Source organism: Protomyctophum parallelum (genome assembly GCF_964188405.1).
Source record: "Protomyctophum parallelum genome assembly, chromosome: 8".
In the NCBI taxonomy this organism is placed as follows: Eukaryota; Metazoa; Chordata; class Actinopteri; order Myctophiformes; family Myctophidae; genus Protomyctophum; species Protomyctophum parallelum.
The window spans coordinates 31,054,318-31,078,503 of record NC_139703.1 but is presented as its reverse complement, the minus strand read 5'-3'; positions in this window follow the sequence as shown (position 1 = coordinate 31,078,503).

Below are 24,186 nucleotides of genomic sequence, written 5' to 3'. Positions count from 1 at the left end.
TAGTGCGAGAAGAGGGCGAAGGTGCGGGGAAGGGGGGACTAGCGTTTTCCTTTTCCCTGATTCGCTCTGGTTCTTATCAGTTCGTTCATGTATTTGATTGTTCGGGGAAAGAAGCTTTCTTGCAGTCTATTTGCAGTGGCTTTGAGACTGCGAAACCGCTTCCCACGCGGCAGCATCTCAAACGGTCTGCGGTTGGGATGGTGGGATGGCTTGAATCCTTCATGATTCCTCGAGCTTTGCTGACACAGGGTTCATCGTACAGGCCTTGGATGGGGGGGGGGGGGGGGGAGAGCACATCTGCTGATGCGTTCGGTAGGTAGGCTAGCCAATGAACTTTTAATGTTTGTTGGAGAGCCTAATTATAAATGTCCCGTCCCAGCAAAAGTCTATAGAATTTAGTGTTTGTTTAGGGTAATGACGTCATCTGGCTGATATAAATACTGCCCTCGGTGCGCCGCTCACTTCACACGAGTGTGACGTTATGTCAGTATTGCTTAAATTGAATGAATATGCTCCCAACTAAGTTCAAAGACTACATTCCTGTGCAGTTGAGCGCCGAACCTTGTAGTATTCATTCACTAAATAAAATGGTTCTTCAGTACAGTAAGTGATTGTTCTTTGTGGAACAATATAGCCTTTTAAAGGACCATTAAGAAGCATTATTGTTCTGTGTGCAACGAGGCAAGGAGAACTGGGGAGGTGGGAAGGAGGATCGGAGTTGAGGATGTTGATTGTTGATTAGGTGATGTAAAACAAACGGTGCCAACACAAACATTAAATGCCATTAACAATAAAGAGACAATATGACGTAACACATGAGGGACAATATATGAAATGTTCCCTTCATTGTAAATGGCACAGTACATGTGGCACATGCAAGTGACATACAGTGATGCGTCTGTCTGTGGGTTATAAATATTTCACCAATGAAAATATTTACTAGAGCTTGTGAACCAAAGAATAAGTCTCCCTCATGTACCCATTGTCTTGCCACCTTCTCTCATGGTTGATCCTAGCGACTGACCAGGTTACGACTTACGACTATATTTTGTTTCTTTTTTGTTGTTTTTTCTTGACCACGAATGTATTGTACCGTGGCTTATATGCTATAGCTATATGATATAAGATTATGAGAAATGTTCCATTCCTTTTTTTCCAATCTATTCAGTGGTACCGATCAACAATTTCATTATCACACCGCTACCAAAAGCTAATCTATCAAATAATACATCTATATACTGTAGTATTGAGCTAGCGTGATAATCAAATGAATTCATTGTACCGTGGCTTATAGGCTAAATCATATAAAATGATAGCTATAAATAAATGCTTTGGATTATTAGCATGCAAGACAGCATACTGTTTGGACAGATGCTATACGTTCATCACTTGATAGCCTAGTTACCTAGTAAGCTGTTCTCTCTGCATTCTATGTGTGCGATTATTTAAGTCGCTCTGAATAAGAGTCTGCTAAATGCCTAAACTGTAAATTGTAACGGCTTCTGATCATTTTCCAGAAAAGCAACCGCTTTGGACATACAATATATCTGGACGTCGGAGACAATATAAGGGCAAGTGTGTGTGTGTGTGTGTGTGTGTGTGTGTGTGTGTGTGTGTGTGTGTGTGTGTGGGGGGAGGGTGAAGGGCTGTGTGATGCCGTTTTCCCTGGGCAGGGCCGGAGCTGGCAGGCTTCCAGATAAGCCCGGGCAAAGATTAACGACTCACTCGGATAGAAGAGCAAAAATAAAGGCAAAGTCTGATTGCCTCTGCCTCCCTGTGTGAGCTACTCTGTGGGGACTGGGGGGGTGGCAGGGGTGGTGGGATTGTGTACGTTTAACGCCATGCCAATTCTTTAAACAAAGGCTCAAACTTCACAACAAGGCAGAGGAAAATCATGTCGCTTCGGAATGCCGCTGTGTAACCCTAGCAACTGACGAAGATATGGCTACTATACAGACATGCCACTTGTTGTTGTTCACATGTTTGTTCAGTTTGTTGTTTCTTAGATACGTTTTTTTCTTGCATCAAATCAAATAGTGGGACGGTGCCTGAGTTATGCCCAGGACAGTCATACATTGTGTATACACATGCTCTCACGCACGCACACGCACACACTTTAAAATGTCCTGTTCAACTGTTTCGCACCATCGTCTGATCACACATTCTCTCAAAATAACTGCGAGAGAACACATTCAATTACTGAAACGGCAGCTCAATTGAAAGGTGCGACGTGGCGAATCACCCAAACAATTTGTGCCTTTGATTTTTCGGGTGCAAGGAAAAAGAGATTACATAAATGAGCAGCGCACTGCGTAAACTACACATCAAGCTGTATGGAAGATGAGCGATGTGTGTGTGTGTGTGTGTGTGTGTGTGTGTGTGTGTGTGTGTGTGTGTGTGTGTGTGTGTGTGTGTGTGTGTGTGTGTGCGCGTTAGAATGTACACTGTGAAGTCCAAAGAATCTAGAATACGGTTTTCAAAAGACGATCTTGGCGATGGTGATAAGACATATTTTGCATAGCACAGATCTTGTATGGGGGTTCCTTCTTTCCTGGCACTACATATTTTCAGGTGGGGGTCTGTGGCCAAATGCATACATTTTTGGGGGTCCTTGACATGAAAAAGGTTAAGAAACAGTGGTCTAGAACAGTTTTGTCTGTACAGTAGTATGCGTTATATTATGCATGTCTTTACCCTCTTAATTAAAGGGGAGAACCCACTCATTTTCAACATTGAACTATTTAATTAATATACCTTAGGAGTTGTGTGGAAATAATAGAAAAGTCCCCCCCCCCCCCCCCCCCCCCCTCTGCATAGCGTAGACCTGGAGGTCTAGAACTTGAGGTCATGTGATCAGCACGAAGATGTACAACTCTAAGGTATATTAATGACATAGCCCAATGTTGAAAATGAGTAGTTTTCCCCTTTAAGTAGACCAATAATCACTGACACCGAAAACGGCAATGTGATTCATGTTTTTGTTCACATCCTGTACACAAACACATAAATACTGTAGGAACCAGTGGCGGCCTTAAGTATCCCGAGGCCCGTTTCAATGTTGGAGAATGTCTTAATTTGTATTAGTTGTGTAAACTTGTGACAGACATGACCCCGTCTACAGTGTTGTTGCTCACTAGATCTAAGCTGCAAAAGCAGTCCAGCTTTGACGCTTCATCTTTGAATGTCATCTTTGAATGAAGCAATCACAGTTCAACTATAGTGAGTAAACAGTGACTGAGTGATTCAATTGTTGCATGTCAGATATGGGGTTCCTCTGAGAGGGTTTCAACTAGAAACAGCTGAGACAAAGCCAAGTCCTCCAATGATGGTATGAGCTAAAAGGATTGGAGAGGGAAGTTGTGGTGTTATTAGACTCTACATTTTGCCACAGTCTCAGAGTTAAATGGACACTCCAGATTGTGTGGCGGCTGTGTAAAGGGCTTCATGTCGTGAAAGGAGGTCCACCTCTTGCAATCAATGACGTGTCAGGGGCCTGAACGGATCCTTTTCAGGACGGCAGCCCTATAATTTGCCTCGTCCAAGTCCACCAGGAGTGCAAATAAAAAAGGGCTGTGCTTTTAGACAAAGAGAGAGAGAGAGAGCTCTCCACTCTCTTTGGAATTAATAAAGCCCAGCTCCCTGGGGTCAGTGAGCGGGCTAAGAATATCAGGCGGGCGGGCATTCAGACAGGGTTTATTTACCACACAGCTAACCACTATTTGTCCCACAAGCAATCTCCTGCCTGCCACCTACTGTATATAGAGATGCACAGTACTGTACCTAATGTATACACATGTGTGCTGGCCTGGGGGGGTGGGAGGGAATCCATGCCTGTGTTTTTGATATCCTCCTCCTCTTGTCATTTATTTGTATGTGTGTGGATAAATACTGTATGATATTATATCTCTTCCTTGTTCTTGCTAATTCCCATCGGGGGCCGGCCGCCACCGCAGATCATCTGTCTCCGTCTGCTTCTGTTGTCTCCATATGCTTTTCCCATCAGGACACGCCCCCCCCTCATCTAGACTGAGTGGCAAAACATTGAGCAGCATGTGTTGGAGTGTTGGAGTTTGGAAGCGCTCGTTGGAAATCACTCAACCGTCCCGCGCACCACCCGTTTCTAAATGTCACATAATGCAGGAGGCAGCAAAATGTTGTGTTATTGAAAACAAGCACTTCCAAACTCTGACACTTAGAAAGATTATCAAATGCAGGGCATTTCTTGACAGAAAGTAGTTCATAACGTTTCTATGGTGGATTTCTATGAAACAAAAACTTTGCAAGAGGATAATTCAAGATTTCCGTACAGCTGCAATGTTGTTGAGTTTCACATTGTTCAATGCATTCAGACAGGGCTTATATGTTTGGATGAATGGGCTGTCAATGCCAGAAAGTAGTTTTTTGCCACTCAGTGAGCGTTCCCGCATAACATCCAGGTACGATGATGTCACGCGCATACCCTCTATTCCTCGATCACTCCAACCACCTTGCACGTCGTCTCTCACCGAATCCATACGTGAACCTTCTCGTTGGCTTTCCTCTCCTCTTACATGGCAGCTCCATCGTCAGCCTCCTTCTCACAGCGTATAGGCGACTGCTCATCCCTGCTCTGCACATCGGTCCAAATCAGTCGCCTCTCTCTTGCTTTATCCTCGAACATTCTAACCTGGGATGATCCTCTAATGTGGGTCATTCCTGAACGTGTCGCTCCTCAAGCTCCTGTCTTTTCTTCCACGGATGATTACCCTCGTTTCTGGTCACAAATACAATGCATTTCCTTTTATTGGATATTTAGGTTTGATAATAGGCCTATCACAATCTCATTCAAAATGTATGTTAACCACATTAACTCCAGTGAAGGCTATGTGTTTTGGGCAAATTTGTCAAAATGTTTATTAGTTGTTATTTAAAAAATCACACCTGTGTGAAGTGAGGGGCGCTAATATATTAAAGTCTAACTCATGTTGATTAGGTGATCTAATGGTGATGTTTTTTGCGCGAGACATGGCCAATGCATTTCCGGGGGTCCCCAGCCAAAATTGTCAATTGAAGCCTAATTTTGATACTGACGCTTAACGCCATTGCCGAATATCAATTGTGCTTTTATAGTGCATTCGATGGATCGACCCATAATGCTACTTACGTTAGCTGGTTAGCTAGCTGTGTTGTTAGCACAGCACTGGATCGTTCATCTTAGATCGTCGTCGCCATAATAATCCATTCTATTCGTTTCTTTCAATCGCCTGTATCTCCTATTCCTTATCCCAGATGGCATTTTGGTCAAAACAGCGTTTCTTTGACGGCACAGAGCTGGCGATGTGGAGCTCTCCAGTGCTGTGGCATAGATCGATCATGCAAACAAGGCCTCCCCAGGCTCAGTCGAGCTTGCTGGGATAATCCACTTCCGGTCGACTGAAAATGTGGCTTTTCAAAATAAGAGCTTGACTGGAAAAAATGCTGGCGTGAATTAGGTCCTAATTTTTCAATAAATGATGCTAAATGGGTTAATAGAGAGAATATGCAAGTATAATCAATGTATGTATTCGTATCAAATTGGTGGCTCATTTCAACAGTGCAATTACAACAACATTAACACCAAAATTGTGGTCTTGCACTTGAAAATAATAACCGGATTGTATAGTTCAGGAGACAAAGACTAGGCGAGATTAGGCGAGAGAGTCACTAGTCTACTATCTGGTTTAACATGATGCGTAAATCAAATCATTGTCACAATTGACTCTTGTTCGCTTTCCCAAGAGCCTATTAATGACACTGTGCTTTATATTGCATAATCAGAAACATTAAACAGGTTTTCAAAGAGATTGTAACGCGAGTATAGGCTACAGGTGCTGGTCCAAACCCCCACACTTGGCACACCATGAGATAAAGGCAGACATTTGCATTACTAGGGTCGTGCTACGGAATGGACAAGTGTCTGCCTGCCAATCCGCTGCCCACTAATAATAATCTGTTTTTCTTTCACTTATTTTCAGTGATTTTCAAAGGGAGTTGGGGAGGCAGCTGCCTCCCTTGCCTCTAGATATGCTCTGGCATTCTGTACTGTACTGTACTGGATGCTCTGGCATCCAGTACAGTACTGTAGCTATGTACAGTACTGTAAGCACACACCCACGCTATACTCTTACAGTAGAAATGAGAGTGACAGGTTTGATGCAGCATGGCCTAGCTGACACATATGTAACCATATCTACCTTTCTATTAAAACACCACAACTGCGGTAAATGCACACAACCATATTTTGTCTTTTGAATATACGTCTTTGTTGTACTGTGCTTATTTCCTTTTTTTCATCATTATAAGCAGTATAACCCATATTTTCTATTTGATTGCAGAGACGTTTTCAATTGTACCCTCGAGGCGAGAAAACAACAAACTGACAAAGGCAGCGCTTTGCAATTGAAAATATAAAGAAAAGCGCAGCCATTCGCGACTCAAGTACTCTCTCTCTCTCCCTCTCTCCCTCTCTCCCTCTCTCCCTCCCTCTCCCTCTCCCTCTCCCTCTCCCTCTCTCCCCCTCTCCCTCTCCCTCTCCCTCTCCCTCTCCCTCTCCCCCTCCCTCTCCCTCTCCCTCTCCCTCTCCCTCTCTCCCTCTCTCCCTCCCTCTCCCTCTCCCTCTCCCTCTCCCTCTCCCTCTCCCTCTCCCTCTCCCTCTCCACACTTGGCAGATAGAAAATCGCACACGGCTGCCATCAGGTAGAAACCTCATGCAGGATATATCATATTATAGGATTCAAGTAATACAAAAAATATATAAAGTGTATACCATAAATAGCTTTATGCTCAAAACGCATCACAATGTGACACATTTTGAGCTTGTGGACTTTGACTACGGTGCTTTTGCAGGACATTGTAGTATGACGGAGTATAGGGAAATAATTTACGTAAAAAGTTGAAACATGGAGATACGAGGTTTCCCCCCCGACGACGACAACGCTTCGTCGTATGCATCATGAGGAGACGGCAGAGTAAACGACACAAAGCAGTCGTTTCCATTCATCTGTCTCAGGCTGACGTATACGGGCAGATGAAGGAGTGAGGCAGATGCTGCTAGCTACGTGAACAAGTTGCTTAAACACAGGAAGAGCATCATCCCCGCTGGAAGATGGTGAATCAAAGCCCGCCCCCCTCCTCCCCAGTCACCTCACCTCACCCACCCACCACTTTCTGTGCCTGGCACCCGGCACATTGTCCCCCTTAATGAGTGATTGTGTGTGACGCAGGGGCATGGCTGTCATGAAGATATTTAAAGCGATAATCCAGAGCGTATATATACCTCAACTAATGGTTATTTGTAACCCAGTGGGCATTATGGGATGTATAGCATCAAAATCAAATTAACCACTTTAACCCTATTTTATACTTGACAATGTCAATGAAGTTATTAAAGCGGACAACGCACTGCATCTGTATTGTACATCGGACATGGTTGCAATTATCTGTCTATCGGGAGTGGACATAAAACGTCATCTTAACCCTATTCTATACCTTGTTGTACGATGGCGTTGCACAGCCAAAATAGTAGATCTAACGAGCTCACGACTCCAAGGGCTCACAACTTGAATGCATTGCATTCAAATGGAGCTGGCACTTTGGGAGCTCAAATAAACATGTGCATTTAAGACATTAAGCAACATGGTGGGGGTGGTTCTCTGCCATGCAGCAGTGCATGAGCACACGTGCGTGTGTGCGTGCGTGCGTGTGTGCGTGCGTGTGTGTGTGTGTGTGTGTGTGTGTGTGTGTGTGTTTGCCCTTTCAATGTATCTGTGAAGTGGGGGCAGGCATAATGGGCTCTGTTGCAGCGTACACTGTCATCACAGGTGTCTGTGAGAGTACGGGTGACTTCTTGTTTTGAAGGTTGAACAGACGATGTTTCAGCCAGCGTCTCTCACGGCTCAGAGAAGTTATCTAGCCCTGTGTTGTGCGACCAACCGTCTGCGTCGAAATTCTGTGGAGTGTTGGTAAGTGAGGCCATTCATCTGCTTGTGAAAGCAGTGTGTGTGTGTGTGTGTGTGTGTGTGTGTGTGTGTGTGTGTGTGTGTGTGTGTGTGTGTGTGTGTGCGTGCGTGCATGTGTGCGTGCGTGCGTGTGTGAGGTGTAATAGCTTTGCTGCAGGTTGTAACAGATGGTTGCTAATGGAGGTCCATAGATCTGAGTGACAGGGGCCAGGGGTTTGGGGAGGGGTTTACCGGGAGAGAGAGAGTGTGTGTGTGTGTGTGTGTGTGTGTGTGTGTGTGTGTGTGTGTGTGTGTGTGTGGACGTCTGCATATACGGCATACATTTGGTAGTTTACTGCTGTAGGCAGTGTGTTGTAATTGTTTATTGTATGTTCATATTTTTATTGAAATTAAAACAAAATTGTACTGATGGTGTTTTGCCAGTCCCAAATAACACACAATAGGCCTACTGTACTGTATATAAAAGACAACATTTCCATCGTAGACTATACTTTCAGCATAAATCTATACTTTCAGGTGAGCTAACATTCTGAAATCGTTCTTGTTGAGATAAATAAGAATAATAATACAAGTCACACCCGTGTGAACTGAGTGGTGCAACTCCCCTCTCCCCCCTCCTCTCTCTTTCTCTCTCTCTCTCTCTCATTAGCAGGCAACAGTGCAGAGTGTAGCACTATCTCTCTTTCTGGCACAACAGCGCCCCTACTGGTACCACGGTCATAACTAACTAGTGCTCATTAACACATACATAGGCGGACACATAGGTGAACACATATGTGAACACGGACATTGCTGTTCTTTGGAGTGGTTGCACCACTCAAAAATAACCAACGTATCAAACACAAAATGAAGCTGATGTGATTGTTTGACAAATGCCTCAGTGAGTTCAAATGAAATCTAATGCTGTAGGTAAAAAAACATAACATGCAGAGGAAATCCTATTATTCAACTCAATAATTTATGTATGTAAATCTTTGACAGCGCTTATGCCCATCACTGTCAGAACATCCTGACAGTTGTCAATGGGGATTCTCCGCAGGAGGTGGGGCTTTGAAATATCCCATCTCTTTTGTCACTCTAGGTTCTATGAGACTGGGAAGGGCCTTTGGATGATTTTGAAACACTTTAGGCAACAAGAAAAGCACCAATTAGGAGAAATAGCACAGGCCCTGATAACCATTCCAGAAAGATGACCTCTGCCTGTGTTTCCTGAGAAACTTGATGAAATCTCTGAGAAAATTGATAGGAATTTGATTTCATTTTGCCAATCAGCGAGCAAAGTGAGTTGTGAAGTTATCTGCTATTTTTGCCCAAGGAGAACTCGGCCTACTTCCCCTGCTCTTCCCCTGATGGGACCTGAGAGTTATAATAACTGCCTCTCCAAAGGCCCGCAGGAGATAGAAAACTAAATTACTTTCTTAGTTTCTCTTCTTTTGGGGGTAAATGTGTTGCTCTGTCATATTCTGACTTTAAAGTAGGACTATAATGACGGCTTGGGACAACATATGACCATTGAGCACTATTTGAAGGCGACAGGTAGCCCCGTCACGTTAGTTACAACGTCCTGATAATACCTGCATATACGCTGGAATGTGGAAAAGCCGTTCTCTGATGAATTGAAAATGGAGGACCCCAATGTAAACAAACTTTTGTGCTTTTCTGAGTATCTCAATCCTATTGGCAGACCTTGTACTGAACTGAGCTTTCCTCAAACTTTCTCAATCAATTAATCAATACTAGGCATGTAACGATACACTCAACTCACGATACGCATCACGATATGAGGTTCACGATATGATTTTTCACAATATTTTAAACACAATCGGATGCTTTCAAAATAGGAGCTCTGGGGTGCCGGAAAGACATGGCCGCTTTTACTATAAAGCGGACTTGTGTTCCATCAGTCACATCAACCACCATCGAGCCGCAGGCAAACAAGTCGCAGTGCTGAATAACACATTGACTGGCAGAGAAAATAAATAAATCACCCCCTGCCAGTGATTTTATCGTTTTCCTTACCTTTCAACTAGTCACAGAATATTTAGAATATTGTATGATAGAGGCCCCGAGCAGGGGGGAATTCATCGTGCTCCTTGTTCCCTAGTTATTGGCAGTTAAATATAGCATGTCTCGACAAACATGCAGAAGAAAACAAGGACGCTGAGGAAAAAGGCATTTCTCCAAATCCATTCAAATGGAAGACAACGTGTCTGTTTGTTTTTCGTGCGATCACGTGATTTCCTTCTTCACTGCTTCACTGAGAGTCAAATAGTGACACAAAGGTTAGCAAAGAGTGCCATCTAGCGTAAAAACTGAACACATACAACATGCATCAAGTAAAGTCATCAGCGCTGGATTGACATACAGTACGTCAAAACAAGACATTGGCAGTCAATGTGTAAAGAAGTCCAGCTGGAGTTGCGTATACCGATCACCCGTGTGACAGCACAGGTGTGCAAATGCGTTGGCAACGGGGTACGCTGTCATTGGCTATTCTTCTGTCATTGGCTATGTGCTACGTACTGTATGTTGCAGTATGTAGTGTTCTGTAATTGGCAACGCCATACTCAAAATGTGCTCAAACAGCACGGCAGAGTGCATGCATGTTTAAGCTGTGACTGGTGACTGGGGTTCATTAGTTATTCAAACCATCTGACCTCCCCACAGCACTGCTCTGCACACTCATTATGAGGGCCTTGTAATTCATTAAGCTCCCTAAATGAACACAAGCCTTGCCAAGGGCTAGCCACCATTACTGAGAGCTGTGAGCAGTGCACGCCATGCCTCAGGGAGCGCATGCTGAACTAGCCCCGCAGATTTAGACTTGGTTGACGCCACGTCTCGCACATAAAATAGCTGATCTACAAGATGGCGCGGCACGTTCTGAGCTTGTGGATCCATTATGTTCGGTGTGCAAGACTGGCACGCAATTAAAGTCTAAATAATGCGCAATTAAGGTACAATGACAACATAAAGATGGGCTGCTACAGGACCTACTACACTACTAAGACAACGACTACACTTGCAGTACGGATTATTAGAGCTCCTACTTCATAAACAGTCGGGGCATGATGCATTCCCAACTTGCATGGTTCCAGACTTGCATCATTATTCATTTTAAAGAACACATTGATTGTAATCAAGCACTGGGTACTCTAACCGTTGATTTGTTCCCAACTTGCACGGTCCACGAGTGGCTGTTTAGCACTGCCACTCACATAACAATGCACTACTACTTTGATGCAAATTATTCACAACGTCCCCAGAGAGCAGTTAGCATCAAAAAGAGTCTGGTGTGATATGTTGCTGGCATCACACTGTAAATTAGGTGTGAGGGGGGCGAAGCTGCAGGGAACCCCCCCAAACCCCTCTGTAAGACAGAGAGGTGGCGCCAAACAGGAGAGACATAATGGTTTGGCTGGCGGTGCTGACATTCATTGTGCAGGGCTCTCCAGCTGCTGTCACTGTGCTGCCGTTTTCCATGACAGATGCGTCTGTTCAGGTGAATACCAGTGTTTCACATGACTCGGGTAACAGTCAGGAAGCTACCCATGGAGATGGAAACATTCTCATTGATCATATTCACACGGATGGCCATCCTGCTCCTTTGCCATACTGTGTCTGTGTGTGTGTGTGTGTGTGTGTGTGTGTGTGTGTGTGTGTGTGTGTGTGTGTGTGCATGCGTCCGTGCGTGTGTGTGCGACGTGCGTGCGTGCGTGCGGCCGTGCGTGCGGTTATTAGTCAAAAACATTTAAACAACACGGAGGTACAGTCAAATATTTGGTCTAAAAGGATAACACAAAGGCCTGGGGACTTGTTTCCATCGTGGCAACACTGATCACCAGTCGTAGGACAAAGCGATACTCATGTAGCCAGATAACGGAGCTGTCACCAGACATCCAACTCACCTACGCTAATGCATACCATCGCCCAGGTCCATTCCAACAGCATGCCTTTGCACAAACACAGAGCATCCACGGTTGTGTGAGCCATATTTTCGGTGGCCCTTTAAAGGGACTGGAGGTCTAAATTTAGCTATTTTAAATTGGTTATTTGTGCTGGGTGCCTGTACAATTAAAGGCAGCCGCTGAGGCGTCTGAGATCTTGCTGGGATGATGACAAAGTCAAACACACTCTCTCCAAGGAGAGCCACGGAGAGCCCACGTATTGCATTGGCACAAAACGCAAAAGAATACATCAGAAAAATGTTGTTGTGGTTTGTTGTTGTAATTTGTTTTAAGGAACACTGGCATGGTATAAGTCAAGACACAACGTTTGGGCAATGGTTGGCCTTCATCAGGTGGTTGGCTTGGTCTCAGGTCTGACATTACAGTACAAATGTATGTTGTTGTTAGTACACATTTGACAGAGCAACTTTCATAGTTGAGTAATACTTGACCAGGACTTCAGGAGTGGTCCGACTCAAGCAGTGGTGTAAAGTAACATTATCTTAAGTACTGTACTTAAGAACAATTTTGAGGTATTTGTACTGAGTATTTCCAATTTCCAGTATTTTAACTTTACTATTCCACTATATCTCAGGGGCAAATATTGTACTTTTACTCCACTACATTTATTTGAAAACTTTAGTTACTAGTTACTTTGATTATTATTACAAAACATACATTAAACATTTTAGCCCTATATACATTTCGGCCATTTGAAAATAGCCCATCTAGAAGCTCACAATGCGTCATTGTGAGCTTGTAGATGGGCTATTTTCAAATTATTTATATACATTTGCAAACTTGAAATGGCACATTCTGCATAGTGAGTAGGCCTACATTCTACGTTTGGTACTTTTACATTACATTTTGATGTCAACATTTTGTACTTTTACTCAAGTACATTTTGAATTCCAGACTTTTACTTGTAATGGAGCTTATAGTTGTACATTGCAGTATTGGTACTTAAATACGAGTACTATTTCCACCACTGGAAAGCACAGCTGGGGTTGATTACTTTGTCCACCACAGCTTTGCGTGTTTGCGTGTACAGTGTCTGTACGCCTGCATGCACTGCAGCGCGGCTCGTTACACATGGACGTGAACAGGTGCAGAACATTCACAGGTGACTACATCCCAAATGTTCACACCTGCGCATATGCGCTCATCGCACTCACCCTCCCTCCAAGCGTGCATTGGTAATGTGGGCGTGCGTGTCGTCCGAGAGGAGCCTGCAGTGTCTCACTGAATTATGAATGGCGGTAACACGATGACAGATGACTCGGAGAGGCCCCACGCCTCCCCTCACACTCCCCACCCCACCCCACCCCGCCCCCCTTTGCCCCCTTGCCCGTGTCGTCTTGGTTTTCCGCGGTCGGGGGAAAGGTGGAGGCACTGCGTTGGTGCTGCACAGGGCTGACTGATTAATTCTGTCAAGCGCACTTCTGCTGAGCACACTGTCCAATCGGAACTCCTGCGATCTCTCTCGCAATAACGATCAGCGTGACCGACGAGTCACACACCATCTCTATCAGCCCCTGGAATGGAACCTGCCTTCCCCAATCTAGACTTATGAAGCCATGGGTTTGATTTATTCAAGAAAACAGATGGGGGTACGTTTTCTAAACCACTTAACTATTTTAACCTCCGGCATGCCTATTTTGGGGGGAACATTCGCCAAAAATAACAGATCTACAAGCTCACAATGTGTTGCGTTGCAACACTGCACCCCACATACAGTTGCAGCCAGATAACAAGTAACACAGAATGAATTGTGTTAAATACACATGACGAGATCGTTGGAGGGGGTGGGGGCACGAAAACACAATGATTTCTGGGAGATTCTGGGTATACAAATTTCAAGGTCCTGTTTATTGCTGTATCTTGACATTTTTATTATTTTTTATAAAAATGTTTGTTTGTTTTTTGAGAGGATGACTGCTAACTTGCTGAAGAGAGATATTTAGGGAAAATGGTTTGAAATGGTCTAGGGAATAGGATAGTTTTCAAATAAATAATGTTTTAATGCTTAAAGGTCTGGTCACATGGATTTTCTTCTGACCTCAATTACACCCAAAAAACAAAACTTTGAAAGTTCAGTGGATTTTCTGTGGTCTGGGGTTTTCTGAATAATTAGGCAAAATAATGTGCTGTGATTTTCCGGTTATCAAGGTCAAGGTCATCTGCCTTTCCCAAATTGGGCTATTCATGTTACAGCAGGTAAAAACAAGAAATGAGGACATAGTCATATTTGTCAGGTGAAACAAACGCTGTCTCCGTGTGCATCTTTCCTGCTCTCCAGTTAGTGTTATCAAGCGCTCCGCTCCGCTGCGGTGTGTGCATATGGGTGTTACGACCACGGTCCTTCTTACATTTTTGTATAGTATGTTGGAGAGTGTGAGAGACTGATGGCTGTCAGTGATAAGTGAATGATTGAATGCAGACTTGGCTGTGAGATTGACAGTTCCCTGCTCGGACCTGCCTCTCCTTCCTGATTGGGTGTCCTCGCCCACACCCTAATCCCAGTTGGCTGGCTGTCATCCTGTTCTCTATAAATGCTCAGTTGAACTTGTGCTCCTGTGGGGACAATAGCAGTTTGCAGCAGAGACTCAGTTCCTCTTGTCCATATATGGAGATCTAAGGGTGGCAGCGGGGGGGGGGCAGTGTGTTGAGTGTACAGGGTTGATGAGGGCCCAGGTAGGGCCGGCCTTATTTTCGCGCCTGTTAGGAACTCTACTAATAACTTTGGGGCGGGCCCGTCTAGAGTTTGAATGAACAGGTATCAGTCAAAAGGAAGTACTACTACTACTATAGCCCTAGTCAGGCCGCTTTGTGGGTGGTGCGGACTGACATTGTGTGTCTGCGTCATCTATCAAGTGTGACAAAAAGAAGAGTTCAAAGCCTCGCTGAGTTTAATTTGATAAATTCATTACAAAAATCATCGATCCAACCGCGCCCCAATCAGCCGCGGGCCCCAGCCTTAAAACGATCTAGACGGGATTATCAAGACATTATTGCAATTTGCTTCAAGGAAAGCTGCTGCTTGTCTCTCTCTCTCTCTCTCTCTCTCTCTCTCTCTCTCTCTCTCTCTCTCTCTCTCTCTCTCTCTCTCTCTCTCTCTCTCTCTCTCTCTCTCTCTCTCTCTCTCTTCTCTTCTCTCTCTCTCTCTCTCTCTCTCTCTCTCCTTCTCTCTCTCTCTCTCTCTCTCTCTCTCTCTCTCCTCTCTTCTCTCTCTCTCTCATCTCTCTCTCTCTCTCTCTCTCTCTCTCTCTCTCATCTCATCTCTCTCTCTCTCTCTCTCTCACTCTCACACACACACCACACCACACAATTAGTTAATACTTGCAAATGAAGGCCAAAATAAACATGAATTAATTAATGTTCACACAGTTCCTCGCATTTTTCAAAAAAAAAAACCCAACCCTCTCTGACCTCTTCTTTATTTAGTGTGCGTGGTTAGTCATGCAGGACCAGCGTTCTGCTGTGATGAAAGCATGAGTCATCTGGAGTATTCTGGAGTTCATACTGTATGGGTGCCTTTATTTTCTGTTTTCTACAATTTGTCTTTAATTAATATTATAAAAAATAACAATAAAATACAAATAAAAAAAACATTCCCCAAAAGACAAATGAAAAGCTTTTTTCCCAAGTAATTTTATGAAGAGGGGGGGGGGGGGTACTTTGTACTTTGTCAAAAGTAAGGCTGGGCTGCACGTTCAAAAAGGTCAGGAAGCTGATCTGGACAGCAGGAGAGAGGTCAAAACTGCCACTGTCGTTCCTCCCCCTCCGCCTCTCTGGAATGGGATTATTGGGACCACAGTGAAGCCGTGCACACAGTTCAATCAGCTGGGTCATGTGTGTGTGTGTGTGTGTGTGTGTGTGTGTGTGTGAGAGTACACAGTACATCACCCGCTGTGAATGTTGAGTGGGAAGCCTCGTATGTCAAAATACACTTCAATACAATACAATACAACAATACAACAATACAATCGACACTCTTCTAATGATGAAGTGGGCATTAATCTACAACGAAAAGACACACACAAAGTTGAAATATGGAGATACAAGCTTTCCACCTGCTATCCATCCACCACAGCCCAGAGGCAGCCATTCTCCCAGCTGGAAGTGCTATTGGAACAGTATAGACGTGTGTAATTGGATTAGACCAACCTTAGTCCCCTCTCTATTCCCGCAGTCCCCTCTGTGAAATCCTAACTTAACAGCTTGGACAAACCAGCTCCCTTTTTTTTTCTGCACGGAGGGGGGGGGGGGGGGGGGGGTGACGGTAGCGTAACGTGATCTCTTGTCTGAAGCTTGAGCGGACCCCAATACCTCCCCCTATCCTTCCCTCCATCCCTACCTCCCTCCTCCCGACTGACTGACAAGCCTCTCTGCCTTTTGATTGACCGCCCCGTGTATGTACGACGTTATACAGTATGTGTGTAACTATGTAGTTATATATGTGGCAGGGCAACTCAAAGTCAGACTGTACCGGAAGCATTCGAGGAGAGGGGTTCTAAAGAAATTGGAGAGGTCCATCGCGATGCGCTTTTTAGACATGACAGGCTACACAAGCACTCTGTTCCTCTTGGGTTGCATCGAGGCTAAGAACTGCCTGTCAGTGAGACTTGCCTCAGACGCATGCCTGCTGCTCTGATAACCACACTTCACACACATACTGTAAACACACACAGATACAATGTATCTACAAAGAAGCGTGTACAGCCACGCATGCACGTACACACGCGCACGCACACACACACACTCTTTAAACGGTCTCAAACACAACACGGCTGGTCATGCGCGGCCTCACCGACGCCTCTCTCAAACCTTTCCGCTGATATCGCCCAATGTCTAGCTTGACTAGCAGTGGTTCTCACAGCAGACGCCTAAAGGTAATGATGCATTTGGCCGTGGACCTCGTCACAAAGTATTTCTGTGCCGGGGATCCCCACACATTTTGTGACGTAAAATATTTCAGACATATTCCAAAATGTGCCCACATTTCTTTCAAGACTTGTTTTAAAAAAATGTGATGTGTTGGGAGCTATTTTCAGATAAACTGTATATATATATATATATATATATATATATATATATATATATATATATATATATATAGGTAGGTATACAGTATATATTAGGTTTAAACCAATATGCTATATGGAACCCCACCCACTGAGAACCACTGTCATAGAGGATTACATTCGCCTGTCACACAACACAACTAAATTAATTCTTCCACTCAGGATAGCCTCTCCCTGGCAAGTAGAACTCATTAAAACAGATGGCTGACGCAGGGAAGGAGGAGTGATGCATGCGTTGGACTGTAGAGCTCCACATGCTGCAGATAGACCTCATTACAGCCCACTGTTCCTAAAAGCATCCACACACACACAGAGAGATGAATGGGCCTCCGTCACCTCACCTGACACCACTTTATAGACCCAACATATCACTAAAAGTGTCATATATTTGTTATAAAATGACACAGCAGGCTGTAGGCCCACTTGGTAATGTATTATCGTTGATGAATTTGTATTTCTTTAAATTTTACTCCTTTTTCTCCCCACACACATTTCTGTGTATATCGTCACTGCTGTCAAATCCTACTGGCCTCACGCTGCCGGTGAGGAGCCCCCACCGGGACGACGTGGAGCTCCACCCTACTCCTCCCGCCCCCCCTCCACCAGCCTGAGGTATTACCCATTTTAGGCCTGACGTCGAAATAAATAAAAAATGTTTTCTAAATCATGACAATTTTCTGAAAGATTTGAGGCACATTTTAACGATTTTTCAAATAGCTAAATTATAACATAATGCTAATACCAAAAGGGGTTCCCCCCAGCCTGAGGTATTAAAAAGACCCCCTGGGGGTCCCGACCCACAGGTTGAGAAGTGAGAACCAATGCTCTGTGTTTACAAATACAAGATGTCATGTATTCACCGTTGGCTGCTAATCGACCAACTTAAAATCAGTAGTGTACAGCGTCTGTGTATGTCCACCAGCAGAACCAGTCGCCCAGCTCGCACTGACAACTAGCAAGGGAAATGTAGAGAAATGATTTGTCTTCTTTTTTTTAATACAGGACATTTTAACCAGCTTCAGAGAACATTGAAATTGATCCTGAAAACGGCCGGCGGCAACATGCTGGGTCTGTCAGTGTAACCCCACAGTCCCTCCGGTTCGTGTCGCGTGTGTGTGTGTTACATTTTAATTTTGGCACTGGCAGCCGCGGAATCAGATCATTGTTTGAGAAGATGGCTGAGGCCTCAGGCAAGAGAAGGAAAAGCATGACACGGGTATAGAGACGGCGAGCCGAGGAGATTAAAGGCAAGCGGGAAACGAGAAGAATAAACACCGGAGTGGTGATTTTTAGAGGGAAGGTAAAGCAAGCCTGCACTCCGTTTTGTACTGCCGACAAGCTGACAGCCTGCTAAATCTTTAATTATTTCTTACACATATCGCCATTATTTTGAGGAAAAAAATGGGGGTTACCAGTTCCTCCCTCTCGGGACTTTGGAAGTGCATACGTGTGCAGTGCTATATGTAGCTCAGAGTTTCCTAGCCCTGAAACATGACTGCCATGATGATTATCATGACAGTCATGAAGTACCTGCACCCCTGTTTTTGGCACTCACTACATTTACAACGTTTCCGTATATATAAACATTCAGAATTAAAATAATAAAGTACTCACAATTTGTCCCATGGGTGTTAGTTAGTTGCAGCACCAGTGATTAGAATTGCTGCATCCCGCAAAAAGCATTTTTATCCGAGCGCCCCCGGCTACTTTTTTCAAACGGGGTTCGTTTGGGAAATCCACAGTTGCACACCGGGAGCGCACTCGCCTATTAGTCTGTATTGGCAGGGCGGTCAGCGTGCCTATATCGAACACACCGAGTGCCACCCTCCTCCCGACCGATAGGGGCGCGTAGTTGAAAGCCAATGGCAAAATAACAGCTCGGATAAAAAATGCTTTTTATTAAACAACGCGGGATGCAGAAATTCTAATCGCTGGAGCTGCAACTAACTAACACCCGTGGAACAAATTGTGAGTACTTTATATTTGAATTCCGAATGTTTATATGTACGGAAACGTTGTAAATGTAGCGAGCGCCAAAAAACAGGGTGCAGTTACTTTATGAAACTGGTATGAATACGAGAGTCATGAACCATGGCTAAGAGTTTCCCAGCCTTTTCTGAAGTGTTTGCGGACGGCTGCCGTGTTCAGTGGTCAGATGGGTGGGCCGCATTCATACTTTAAAGATGGAGTGCCAGCATTCTTTTCCACCCTAAAACATGATCATCAGGCATTATTACAATATAAGGGGGGATAACTTTTTTCCAAAAAGTGTACAGTATTTGTTAAAATCATGCTTTTATGTGGACACCCCCACCAGTTCATTAAGTATGCCTGGTGGGTGGTGATGGGTGGTGATCCACCTGAACTGAAGCCGCACCCACAGCTGTAGTTGTATGATAAAGGTTAGGGAAGGGCTGATAGTGTGGTGTCACTATATTACCGTTTACTTAATTGGCTCGTTTGACTGTCAAGGGTTCAGCCTCCAGGAAGAAACCCTAAATACAGAGTTAATACACCATTGCACATAAAAACAACTCCAGGGTGTCTAATGAAGTACTGTCACCTCATAGACACATGAAAAACTGGACAATTACAAAAATGGTGGCACTCCATCTTTAAGTTCCTAATCATCAGTGTACAACGACAACACATGTTTCAAGGTATAGGTCTACGGTAAAGAAATAGTACCATTATTTATTTTTACATATCCTTTTTTAATGTAAACTCTTTGTCCAACACCTGGTGGCGGCAGAATGTAGTTAAACCCTGCCAGGGCTTTTCTGTATATTTAGGTAGTTTCATTTCCGCTTTACCGGCATGGAGACCGTCATTATAAAGATCGGCTAATATTAGCATTAGCTTACGCCGTTTACCTTGCACCAGAAACGTTAACATGTCAGGAGCAATGCGATATAAAATCACAAATCACATTCGAACCTCGGATGGATCATCATAACCGCGGGCAGTTTCAGAGATATGAGCATTGAAGATCCTACTTTGACTGGAGCTCTATGGGGGCCGTGTGCATAAATCATGGTGCTGGGGGTGACGGAGACATTGCCTAACAACCCGGGACAATGTTAAAAGGTGCATTTTCGGCTAAACCGTTTCATATTTAGTGTAAAGCTTTATATTATTTATTAGGTACGAACATGTTCGCATTTATCAGATGACGTCACTGGGGGGACTTAGCCGTAAAATGATTCATATTACCATTCATATCTTCGTGTTTTGCCAATTAATTGGACAAAAACACGTTGTCCAACTCGTTGCTACATCGCTGCTTCTAATCCCCTTTTAAAATTTGTCCTAATAAAGTAGTTTTTATTTTGTTTTTGTCTTGCAAAGCGACTTTGTGTACTCAAAAAAGCGCTATATAAATTGTATTATTATTATTATTATTGTTATTATTATTATAATAATAATAATAATAATAATCGTACACCATGGGTTTCCTCCAGCAAAAATAGCCAATCTAGAAGCACACAAAGTTACAAATGAGCTTGTAGATCAGCTGTTTTTTTGGCACGAGGACACCAGCGTACATGGAGGCATTAGGCATATCAGTCAGCTCATGTGTGGGGTGAGAAAGCGCCCGCAGCTACAGCGAGTGTGAACAAAGCTGTGTGAAATCTGAATCATGCATCGCTCTTCCAACTCCCAGTCTCCCCATAATGTTGCCACGCAACAAATTGTTCCCTGAGCGCTATAGAAAGACCATGTTTATCAGCCACGCTGTGACGCTATTAATGCAACTCGTGAACAGGCAAAACAAATCCAGTATATACGCTCAGCTGCCTCATTCTTTTTTCCCTTCTCCTGCTTTTTTTTTTTTACCCCTGAATGCGAAATGTAATTACAACAATCATTCAGTTATAACCATTCTGAGTCGTGGGCGCCATTAAGGGCCTCAGCAACTATGTCCATTCTACTGTGAGGAACATTTTCCATCCGTGGTGTATTAGCGACTGAGTGTTCAGTCAATTTGCATTTGTTCATCAATATTATAAACAATAATACAGAAGCCTCCTGAGGGAGGATTTAAATAGGTTGTTGTGAGAAACATTTCTTATTTGTGGCGCGCACACACACACACACACACACACACACACACACACACACACACACACACACACACACAAGTTGGATTTAGACTTTCTAAATATGCGAGCAGACATTTGTGAATAGATAAACATTACAGGGAGTAGAAATAGGCTGGCATTATAAAAGCATGGTCAACAATATGCAAGTATTGAGCCTGAGACCTCCTTATCGACGGACCGCATTAAAACCTTATTTTGCCTACGACTCTCAACAGAGTTAACAGAGCATGAATATTAAGTGCAGCAGAATTGTTTCATTTTCATTGTTTTTCACAGATGGCCAATGGTCTTAGTTGGAGGAATTCATAACTTAAGCTAAATATTACACATTAACTGCAACATGCTTTTTTTATGGGGCTTGTATTCCGGGTTGACATAATAAACTTTCTATCTTGTTTTTAATGCTTATTTCTTTCCACTATGTCGTTGCTGTCCGGAGAGAGGCTGAGTGCATTTTCCAGCGGTGGCGTCACCGCCGTGGCAGTGTTCCGCATTAGTCCGACACCCTACCCAAATCAAAAGGGATGTGGCTTTAATTAAACAAGACCAGGACGCCATATCGTTGCCAAATACATTTACTTGTAAAGTTGAAACATCCAAATGAATGAAATGTGCTATGTCTCTGAAATAGGGTTCAAATGAGTTGCATATGTTATTTAATGCTGCAGTTTTTATTACAAAACCTAGTAAAGGGTTTAGCTTGCCGCAAGCTGGTAGAAATGATGTCTTTTTATTCCTTGTTTTTTCCCTTCTTTCTTTTTTCAAGAGCCTCTCGTGCCTCTATCCCTCTCTCGCATTCCATTCCATCTTTCATGTCAAAGACCGCCAAAGTAATGTATGTATTTGGCTGCGAAGATTTGTGTTGTTGTTAAAATATTGTAATTTTCGAATGCCAAAAAGAGTACATAATTATTTAATTCACCCAGTCCCAGCAAATGTTCCGTTTGTCCTTACCTTTTAAGTAGTCACCGAATATTTATGTCCACTATGATTGATCCCCTGATCATTGGTAATTACAGTGCCATTCACTGGGCATTCGCAAAAAAAAGAAAAAAACACCTTTGTTCCTTTGTTTTCCATTGAAAATCCCATTGTCAAACCAAATAGAACGATACAGAGTGGAGTTAAATTAATGTGAAACAATCTATAGAATGGGAGTGGATGGGATCATGGGAGCATGGACAGTCAAACGGTGGACTCACATGTTGTGCAAGGGCACCATCCATATACTGTATGTAGTGGGGGACCCTGCTTCGTCTCTCTCTCTCAGTTCACAGACCCTAGTTTCAAATCAAACTAGGTTCCTTGAAATTAAAGAGGTTTGAGAATCTCTGCACTAAACTATACTGGAAGCCCTCATTTAACTCAGAGAGTTACAAAATGGAACCTTAATATTTTAACTCGGAGAATGTACAAATGGAACCTTATTCGACTCATAGAGTGCGCAAATGGAACCAAATACTCTGAGTTACAGACCTGTAAGGACCGCTGGTGGTCCGCGGACCAGACGTTGAGAACCAGTGACCTAATTTCTGAACTGTCGCACGATGGTGTTGCTCGTCAACTAGAACTGAACATGAATGTTCAAGCTTACAGCGCGTTGCATCGTGCAGTGGAGTATAAATTGAGACGTAACACGGAGAGAAAGAGGACGTCTCCCCTCCTCCCCCCGCACACACACGCACACACACACACAAACACAACACACACACACACACACACACACACACACACACACACACACAAACATACACACAACACCATGGCCCAGTGCCTTCACCCAGCCTGTGGGCTTTACAATACAGTCTCCTATACAATGTGTGTGTGTGTGTGTGTGTGTGTGTGTGTGTGTGTGTGTGTGTGTGTGTGTGTGTGTGTGTGTGTGTGTGTGTGTGTGTGTGTGTGTGTGCATTGCATTGCATGATAAAAAACATGAATAAATGTGTTTGAATAAAATGAGCATCACTGTTCAATCATGCCCATAATGCGTGTACGTGTGTATATGCATGTGTGTGTGCATCTGCGCGTGTGTGCGTTTGTCATATCATGAAAAGGACAGAATTGATTAAAAGGAAGTTGAAAAGGGAACTAATTTGGCTGTAAATAGAAATGAAAGCAACTTCACAATCAGTTAATTTAAAATGTACAAGCTTCAGTATGAACGAAAACCCACTTATTAACTGCTCTGTTGGACAGACTAATACAATGATATGGGATCTATAGTCCTACTAGAAATACGCAAAACTCCCGAGGACCGTCCGACCGGTCCATTTCAAACTTGGAGTGCATAATCTCAGTGGCCCCAAGGGAGACCAGTGTTAACCCATGCTGACCTGAGATCAGATTCATCAGTGGCCCCAAGGGAGCCCAGTGTTAACCCATGTTGACCTGAGATCAGATTCTAAAAATGTCTTCTACATCCTGACAGTTTTCTGAAAAAAAAATAATAGCAGACCTACAAGCTCGTAGCGCGCCACTTGGTGGCGCACTATGAGCTTGTAGATCTGCTATTTTTCAATAGCTAAAGCATAACATAATGAGAACACCAAAAGGGGTTCCCGCCAAAATGTGTTAAGTCCATCTCTGATATACGGACATAAGTTTGTCCAGAAACAACGATTCGACTGATAAGCCCATATTGGGGCGTTCCCATATAGAGTACGTCATGGGCATATACAGTTACAGTACTATGATAAAATCAGGGATCTCCATATATGGGCATGGAAGTGACCAGGACTGGCAGAGAGATCTCCATAAATGGGCATAAAGGGGACCCAGGAAGACAGACAGACACAGTATCTGATCTCAGATCAGTGGTTCTGAAGACAGACAGACACAGTATCTGTCAGATCAGTGGTTCTGAAGACAGACAGACACAGTATCTGTCAGATCAGTGGTTCTGAAGACAGACAGACACAGTATCTGTCAGATCAGTGGTTCTGAAGACAGACAGACACAGTATCTGTCAGATCAGTGGTTCTGAAGACAGACAGACACAGTATCTGTCAGATCAGTGGTTCTGGACAACAGACAGACAGACACAGTATCTGTCAGATCAGTGGTTCTGGACAACAGA